General features: G+C 41.9%; 1 long non-coding RNA gene across 1 annotated transcript in view; it reads left to right on the top strand.

Annotated features, from left to right (window-relative positions):
• The first annotated feature begins 4,120 nt into the window (after positions 1-4,120).
• LOC104277909 overlaps positions 4,121-9,783 on the top strand; it is a 29,268-nt gene continuing 23,605 nt past the window's right edge. The window contains exons 1-2 of the long non-coding RNA XR_717852.1: positions 4,121-4,192; positions 4,780-4,878. This is a non-coding gene — a long non-coding RNA (uncharacterized LOC104277909). The remainder of the gene's footprint in view (positions 4,193-4,779; positions 4,879-9,783) is intronic.

The raw sequence follows: 9,783 nt of genomic DNA, 5'->3' as shown, positions 1-9,783 counted from the left end.
TTGATTTCCTGAAGCTTATTCCTTTAATGAAAGTAAGGCTACTTTGATGGAGCTAATAGATGGAATCAGAGGACTTTGTGTTTCAAAACCTAAATTATTTTCTTAAACAGAACTGGTTTGAGTTTATCGTGGTAGACATTGAAGTATAAAATATAACCTGTTTTTCCAAGATATTTTCCCAGTATTGGAGTTCCTCTGGTTCCTGTTTCTTGAGATGTTTTAATGCAGGTGCATAGATTTTTATGGAGGCAAGATCTTCTTCTGGAGTTCGGTTTAGATCTGTACCATTTTTAAGTTGCAGAAGAAACCCAACCCTTAGAACTAATTTAATTGAGAATTTTTGAGCTCTCAGTGGCTAGGAAGAAAAGAGCCACTTATTTGATGGGCTTTAAAAAAAATAAAAAATACACACAATGAAGTGTAGGAGTTCAGGGTTTTACGATCTTGTGTTTCTCAGTCCTGTTCAGAGGCTTGAGGAGAACAGCTGGCTGCGTTTCTAACGGCACAGAAGAGTCAGATTAACTTAATGATGTGAAGCTAGACAGTCAAATAATTTAGTTTTTCTTACTCTTGGTAGAATGTTGCTTGGCTATTGAAGAAAAAGATGTTTCAATCCATTTTTTTGTTGCCCCAGTTTTCTAGGACAGGTAAGATTGCAGCTATTTTCACAGATATTTATTTGTGAGCTCGCCAAGAAACCTGCAGGCCTGTTATTTGGGAATACCTTTGAAACAGAAGCTGTGTGTTTTTGCAGACCCTTCTGTGAGCTCGTTCAGCCCAGCGCAAAATTCTTACAGACATACAACAACAAAAAGTAGCAGGGATTTTTTTAGTGGCCTCACTGAATCGCAGTGGCCCACAGACCCCTTAGACAGGTGTCAGAGCAAATGAAGAGGCGCAGATGGCACCAAGTGCTCCAACCCTGTGCTGCAAAGAAGGAAGAGGAATCCACCTTTTCAAGCTGCTGCATTTTAGCATCAGCTTTGGGTCAGTACGGGCTAGATTAGCTGGGAAAATAACCTACAGCAGATATGTGTGAAATTGGGGATAACGTCAGTTGTTTGTTCAATTCGGATTGTGGCTATTTTCTTTCAGAAGGTGACTGTCAATAGTTGGCAAACGGGAGTTTTTGGATTTTACAGGTTTCTAGCATGGGCCTGGGAAAGTGTCTCTGCTTCACGTGATAAAGAAGCATCTGCTCTACATAAGGTCTTTAATTAAAGAGAGAACTTTCCCTTGTGAAAAGGTGTCTTTAACTTTTGACCAGGCAAATAATTACTACATTTTCTGTGACTTCACGCTGTTAACTACAAGTGTTAAAAATCAGCAGCAATAAATGTGATCATGTGTCAAATTAGAGCTTCAGGGAAAAACAAGGCTGCTGCCTCCAAGTGACACGTGTTACTGCGAGCTAACGGGAAGGTACAGAAAACTTTTCGGTATCTTGGTGATACCGTTTCTGCCAGAGCTCAAGTACAGAAGTTTTTGCAAAATCTGCCCGTGACAAAACCTGTGGTTTGCTGTAAACCTCAGGCACTACTTCCACTGTACCTCTGCTGCCTTGTTACGGCCTGTCATGGTGGAACTGATCAGAACAAAATCGTTCACGAGGGTCCTCGCTGACGTTTTGAATTTGGAAATCTTCAGTCTGTATGGTTTCCTTGGCTTGACGAAAAAGGGCACGTAGCTGTCATCAGCAGGGCTGGATGTTTTTTCTTTTTATTATGAAAGATAGTTTTATTATCAAAGATACAGTTAGAAATCTGAGCTTAAACACTAGTGTAATCAATATATTAATAACGTGCATCGCGTAATCCCATGTGAGAACACACAGTACTTACGAGAGTGTAATCCTGTGAAGATAGTGCCACACCCAGACCTTCACGAATCGGTAGGGAGAGATTTTCACATTTGGGTTATGAGATGAACAAGACACAGGTTGAGTTTTGAAAGCGTTGATGGGAACTTACTGGAAAAGTTTGATGGTTTTTCTGTAAAAACTTTCTTGTGCTTGTTTCAGTGTGAATCTAGTGTAATTTGGCTTTCGTTCGTTATGTGTGAATCGCTTTGACAGACTCATCAAATAACTGCATAAAGAATTGAATACTGAGGTCACATTAATTGCTTTATAGGCAATTACAGTTTCATTTAAATCTGTAGTTCACAATCAAAGATAACGATGGCTTTTGTTATGGCTCCTGCACTGTGTTTTCCTTGTCCATTGCTTGTACTGTTACATGATTTTCACCCAATTAAGATGAGACCAATATACCTCTTGTTCTCCTGACCTCTGTTTTATTATCGATGGATGCACGCTCGTGTCCAGGAATGGGTTTACCTGGAGGAAAAGTGACCAGGAGAGACTTTTCTCTGCTGTCTCTTATTTATTCCTTTTTTTTTTTTCTTTTTTTTTTAACTTCACATTTTTGCTATCTAGAGAGCGAGCTTTGTTCTGGCTGTTTTTGAACTTTGCCAGTTAAGCCAGCTGGTTTTAATGGCACTTCAGAGGAATGAGCGGGCACTTTGGTGGGCAGCGATACTCCCGGGTGCTGCTCATCGAGTTTTGGGAGTGCTCAGCAGCCTGTGAGGGCATCCCAACGGGCTCTTTGTTTCCACCACCGGCATTACTGACGCGCCGCTTGTTCTCAATGCTTTGGGTGTGTGACTGGAACGTGTGTTGGGAATGAAATGTTGCGGGTGGAAAGGAATCACACGACCTCAGAGATCCTGAGCACCCTTCTTTGGCTATGAGAATTTTAGCGTGGTTGCGCGGGCTTACGCGACCTGCCCGTACCAATAGAAATGCTGCAGTGAAGTTGAAGTGAAGTTTGGGTGATGTTTCCATCTAGAAGTCTGGATTAAAGACTTTGGCAAGAGGAGGGGGAAAAAGTATCTGGATCGTCTCTTAAAAACCTCTCTTAATTTGATGGTTTGAATAATTTCTCATAATGCTGGGCGTCAAAGCTGTGATACCTTTAGTCAAAAATGGAAGTATAGTTTCGCCTATGGACTTCAATAGACATTTGTAAAGATGTGCCTGGACGTTTGTGACCGCGTGGAGTTGCATGTTCGTTTTTCACTCCTTAAATACGTTGATTTTGTGACTCCCACCACTTCCAGATACTCTGCGTGTCAATATGGAAGATGGTTCTTTTGGTCAGGTGGCCATAGCTGGTTCTGCATTGCAGTGGGATGTCACAGAGCAGTGACCTTGGTGTGCTAGCTGGCTGGCACAAGTTAACCGGCTGAAAATTCAACCAAACCTGAAAAGCAGGTGGTGTCTTATGGCTTTCAAAATTACCAGGGAAGGTGTGTTATTATGGAATTTCTGTAACAACGCATGCGAGGAAAAATATAGCTGGGAAGGGAAATGGACAGTAGAGCTTTTAGTCTGTTTTTAATTTTTTTTAAAGCAAATATATTTAACTAAAATGTGGATTTGCTTACATAAATAGACAAGTAAATATAAATATTGATGGATTTCATAAGCAGCCGCAAATTGTATGTAGAGAAGTGTAACATGTTGCAACTAGGTGGAACAAAAAATCAAAGACTTGGAAGAAAGCAGATGTAAGAATGATGGCTGTGAAAAGTTGACAAGCTTGAATAATGGCACTTAAACCGATGGAGATGCAGAATTTAGTCGAGGCCAGAAGGAAGGATATTTGGACAGACTTCGAAAGAAGAGTGTGTGCTGAACATTTTTGCTCTCTGAACAGGTAAATCAGATACGAAGGTAGATAAACTAAAACACGCTCACTTATCCAGTCAGGAAGCAAAACATAACGAGAGAGCTCTTTAAACCCCTTGAGTCTATGCTTCATGGTTAGTTTAATTAATATTGGGGATTCTTTCAGATCAGTCTGTAATGCTTTGTTGTTCCTGGGCTTGTTTGTTGCTTTTTTAGTTTTTTTTTAAAAATCATATAACGTCTTTAAACACGGTCAGTTATGTCAGTGGTCAGAGTGTTTAATTCCAGCAAGTTTCCGCTCTGTTTCTGTGCTTGATAATGAATGTTTCTTTTTTTTTTTTTTTTTTAATCTGAATTGGTTTGTGCTCTGCCTGAAGTTCTGGATGGAAACAGTAAAAGATATTCTGGTTTTCTCTCTGTTCTTACAGGCACATGAATCTGCAGAGCTTCAAAATCAGAAGTGAAATCAGCCAGACAGTTGCCTCCTGCCTTCCTAAATAGGTAAACATCTTAGAAACAGAAACAGGGGCCTGCCTACCTCTTAAGTAGCTCTAAACATCCTCTCCATCCCCCAAATGAGCGGCTGTCACTTTGAAACGCTGAGTGTAAGGGCCTTGCAAAGAAAACAAGAATTTAATTTGTTTTCTGGTTGACAACAATTAAGTGTGGCCAGTCAAAGAAACCAACTCAAATTATTCACAAGCTAAAACAGTGCCTATTGCCTATGGCAACTTGAGCTGAGAGATGATGCAGTGTTACTCAGTAGATGAATCTTCCTGTGTGCTTCCTAAAGCTTGGATGCTAAATAAATTCCTAAAACTCTCCATATCATTGCCATGTTTAACTGCTGCAGCAGTTGATCTGTCACTGCAGAAGCTCTCTTTTGGGCATTTATTTTTATTTTTTAACAGTTCCTTCTGTAGTAACATGGTGCAAGAATTGTGCGACTGAAATGGGAGGTCCCTATGGTAATAACTTTGGTAAAGACAGTGACCTGAGCAATACATGTGCTAAGTAAGTGCTGTTTGGCTGGTTATCATCTGCTGGAAATTGCCATCTACTTGTTGACTTTTCTGTCCTTTTTCTAGGGAGAAGGTGGGTGTGGGTGCCTGCCTCATTTGCTTCACCAAAATGAGATAGGGGTATGCAGGAGAGAAGGGAGATTTTTGCAAGTAGAACCTACCATGGTAAGTTGGGTTTTGTCCTCTTTTCTGCTACAGAATTTCTCAGTGATGCTAAAAACATTGCTTAAACCACATCTCTCACACAAACCTTTCTCCTTCCACGGAAGCATGTTATGCCTAGCACTTCCTTGGCTGCAGTGAGGATTGGAAAGTTCCTCCCTAGTGCTTTTTCCTCCCCTGCCACATCAGGCCCACAGAGCTGCGTGAGGGGGCCTTCAATAAATTAAAGCAGCAACCTAAATGATGCTGAAAAGTAATTCCTTTCAGCCGTGTACACAGAGAAGTATGAGAAACTGTTGTCTGCGTTCTTGCTTTGACACCACAGTGTCCGTCTTGAGCATTATGCTGAAAATTATGTACATGGGAACTAGATGTTTAATTTTTAGTTGCTAAACACCCTCTAAAATTGTAATAAAGTGCAGGCACTCAAAGTTAATAATACTTTTAAAACTCATCTGTCTCCCTTGGCTCCATTTTTAAAATAGTATAGTAATTGCACACTTTACAGGCACATTCTTAACTAAGCTCATTAGTGTTTTGTGAGACATGTATGTACTGAACAGATGAGCACTGAAAGGCAGAAGGAAAATCTAGAACTTTCTGAGAGTTTCAGAAGGTTACAGTAAGTCAAATTCCTGAGACCACACTTGCATGGTTGTGTGCCGCAGAACATCTGAAAAAAACCTGCTGATTGCGTGACCCCTGTCAATTCTGCAAAAGGTTTAGAAGCAGAAATCTTGAATGAAAATACCAGATTGAGGCTCTAGTTAAAGACTGTTTTATAATGCTTACACACAGGTGAACTGAAGGGAAATTATGTGGTTTTGCATTTATTAAATTTGACTTACAGGGAGGTAGAGCCAGGATATTTTCCTCCCACCTTTGTCTGTGCATACCGTTAGGGGAACCATGGCCCCGAGGTTATGCAGCGTTCAAATTTCAAATCTGTCTACTGTTTTTGCTGGAATGAACAATGTGTTGCAATATTCTCATATAGATACAGAAGACTTCTGCGTATATTTGTGACTGTGGAAGCTCTAACTTTTTTTTCTTGGTGATCTATTATTATTATATTTGACAGGCATGAAGTGTTCTATGACATTTTTGTAAAGAGCAGCAGTAATGCTGTTGTGAGTTTCCCCTCACCCTGATGTTGGAGGATAGGCCATTTTTAATTATTATTCTTTTATTTCATTGCTGTGAATCCTAATAATTTTTTATTATTAAATGAAAGTTTGATGCTTAAGGATGTCAGGATAACAAAATAACTAGGAGAGATCAGTTTTCCACTACTTGCCTATGGTTCTGGTGCCCCCATGGTGAGAGGAACGTAGATCTGCTGGAACGAGCCCAGAGGAGGCCACCAAGCTGACGCAGGGGCTGGAGCAGCTCTGGTGCGAGGACAGGCTGAGGGAGCTGGGGGTGTTCAGCTGGGGAAGAGAAGACTTCGGAGGGACCTTATCCCTGCTGCAGTGCCTGAAGGGACCTACAGGGAGGCTGGGGAGGGACTTTGCACAGAGTGTCCAGCGACAGGACAAGGGGAAATGGGTTTAAATGGAAGGAGAACGGGTTTAGATTGGATCTGAGGAGGAAATTCTTCAGTGCGAGGGAGGCCAGACTCTGGAACAGATTGCCCAGAGGGGCTGTGGCTGGCCCCCCCAGAGAGGTCGTGGATGTCCCCATCCCTGGAGATGTTCAAGGCCAGGTTGGATGAGCCTGGAGCACCCTGGGCTGGTTGAGAGGCGTCCCTGCCCATGGCAGGGGTTGGGTCAGATCGTCTCTAAAGTCCCTTCCAACCTAAGACATTCTGTGATTCTACTGCAGATGTTTTCCATCATTGTTCACTGTGACTGTGAAGGAGTCCTGACAGAATTTCTAACAGTCCATAGCGCTGCAATGGAAAATGTATCTGCATTGATGTGTTCATTTAATGGATTTGGTTCTACTTTTGAAGCTTAACCTTGGGTTGGAAATTCACTGTAAACAACTTTTTCAACAGCAACAGGGACTAACGAAGTTCACTATAGGGTCATGCCTTTGTCCCCACTCCTCATGACAATAATTCTGTCTTTTTGTCTCTGTTGCCTTCGTTTCTTCAGGTTTTCCTGAGCTCCTACATTTACGTTATCCCAGTTCCCACACATCTTCAGTGCCTTGTGAGGACGCCCCAGGCCAGGCTTTAGGCAGAGGTTTCCCACGTACGGCGCACACAGATAGGCGTGAGCACGTGTGCATCCACCGGTGTCACCTTTATCGGGGTGAAATTTGATAACTTTATTATGACCAATTTCCATGAAACACCTCAGCTTTCTCTGTAGTACTCTCTAGCATCCTGTAAGATGATTCAGTACTTGTGACCTGCTAATTCTGTTGGGTCTATTGCAAAACCACACTTACCCAGTGTTTGTGAGCTCTCTCACCTTCACAAAAGCTCTTCATGTTAACAGGGACTTGACTGTGTTTTTAACCCTGTATTCTTTGAGCTGGAGCAATGAAGAAAGCCTTATTTAGTGTTAAGTGGACTCAGGCATGCTTCCTGCTCTGATGTAGGCACCTAAATCAGATAAAAGTTATAAAACACATGAGGTGGTTTAGAACCAGTTAGAGTTGGGCCTGGAGTGTAAGAGGAGAAAAAATTTTTAACCATGAACATGGTACTGACAAAATAGATTTTGCAAATAAGGTGACTGGAAAAAACCCAGTAACTTGCAGGTGGCACAGAGTGCTGGGAAGACATTTTCTTTTAGCCTTGTAACTCCTTTTGTAATTCATTTGAAGTGAGAGAAGCATTGATTTGTCCAAATTCATTGCAAAGCAGTGATAAATACGTTTGTGCTTAAAGAAAAGGGGGGATGTGTTTCGATGGCAGAGAGCACAAAAGAACATTTTCTTACGGTGTTCTGAAACGAGAGCGAGCTAGATGCTAGTGAGAAAATGAAAAAAAAAAAAAAAAAAGAGGGGAGGGAGTGCTTGGGAGCTAACCTGTTCATCCGAGAACAGCAGCCAGTGCAAGAAGTGCTTGAAGTGATCTTAACTATGAAATGTCTCAAAGAGGTGAAAAAGGTATCCTTGACCAATGCTGCTTTCGTTTTCCTGTCTTAACAGCTGAACAGACTAGTTGGGAATTCTGCTGTTAGAGGTGTGCTCGCTTGTGCTTTGGCATATATGCTCTTGGTTTTCTGCTATACTGTTTTATACGTTCAATAGACAGTCATTCAGAAAGAGCTGGTTTTCCAAATCTTACAGTTGTGACGTTCATTGGACAGATTGTGATGGTCTGGAGACCCGAAATTATTTTTGTCAGTCCTTCTGCGTTCATTCCTTGTTGAGTAGTAATTATCTAAATGTTATCTGATACGGTTTCAAGAGAAGGTAATTTTCTTCAATACTTTCAGGGGATGGAGTTAGTACATAAATATAGACCTGGGTAGTAGTTCTGCCCTTTCAGTCCACACAGTTTCTGAGTAATAAGATTTTCATACAGTCTAGAAAAAGATGACAGAAATATTTCCTTACAGGCAGAATCTTCATATCAAACACATGTAAACAGACTGGATTGTGTGTGGAGGAAGTCAGCAAAGAAACAAGCCTGAATCGTGTGCAGATCCTGTTTTTTGTTGTGTCTCTCACTACCAAAGGTCTCTTCTTAAATACAGATTCTTCGTCTGTCTCTCCATTTTGGAAGTGGGACTTTGTGTACCAAACCCTCTTAACTTTTGCTGAGCTCCTCGGTTCTCTCCATAGCTGATGCAGTTTCTTTCACAACTCCACCCTCCTCCTTAGGAACTTGTTTTATTTGAACTGCTGAGGATTAAAAATTGTATTAGTAAAACCTTTGAGATTCTTGCTGAGAGTATTCCAAGTATCCAGTTTGATCATGGAGAAAAAGCTGTGTCCAAATGCTGCGTATGGAATGTTTCCTCTGGAACTGTTGTCACTTCAAAAGTCCTTGTGAGTCTGGACGCTGCACTCAGCATCTGCAAGGCCCGTCTTTCTCCTCGGGTGTCAGGCTAATTTTATTTGTCCTTGCCAGATCCCCAGCACTGAACAGATTGCATTGCTCCGTTCTGCTGGGGCAAAGTCAATCCACGTTAATGGCATCTTTAATCTTTTAAAAGTGGTTATTTGGGGCAGTGGCTCCAGCCAACTTCAGTCCCTTGTTAGTGATAGTGGTCAAACAGAGATAAGCAGTGCCTGCAAAAGACAAGTTAGAATCTAATCTTTCTACATTTGGTGCCTAGCTGGACTGAATAAAAGTCGAAACTTGAAGTCATGACATGGAATGGCTCACGTAGTTTACCTTCTCCAACCTTGATTTCAGGTGATAATGGCGAGCACTCTCTATGCCCTTAGCTATTATGTATCTCGTGTAAACCAGATCTGTCTGATGGGTCTCATCTATGCATGCGAAGTATCTTAATTCTGCAACACACATTTGTTAGATTTTGCTTTTGAGGGACTAGAAGAGCAGGAAATTAGATCAGGGACCCTGCAGATCTGAAGAAAAAGGAGGAAATGAAGTCATCTATTATTCAAAATCCTTAGGGCAGCAAGGAGGATGCACAGCAAGCTCACTGCCCTGGAACTCGGGAGAACAGACTTGAAGGATCTGCTTCGTAGAGTACTACGGGCTGAAGCTCTGGAGGAAGAGGGGCCCAGGAAAGCTGGTTAACATTCAGGGATCATCCTCCGAGCTCAGGAGTGATGCCTCCCAACAAAGAGGGAGTCAGGCCTTCACAGACGAACAAGGGGAGCTCCTGGACAAATTCCAGTCCAAAAAGGAAGCCCACAGAGGGTGAAAGCAAGGACAGATGAGAAGAATACAGAGAAATTGTCTGAGCAGTCAGGGATCAGTTTAGGAAAGCTGAGCGGGGACCAGCTGTATGGTGCAGTAGACATGCTGGAGGG

The sequence above is a fragment of the Apaloderma vittatum genome, unplaced genomic scaffold (genome assembly GCF_000703405.1).
Source record: "Apaloderma vittatum isolate BGI_N311 unplaced genomic scaffold, ASM70340v1 scaffold15300, whole genome shotgun sequence".
Classification (NCBI taxonomy): domain Eukaryota; kingdom Metazoa; phylum Chordata; class Aves; order Trogoniformes; family Trogonidae; genus Apaloderma; species Apaloderma vittatum.
Note: the sequence above shows the minus strand (reverse complement) of the source record. Positions and strands in the feature narration are given on the sequence as shown.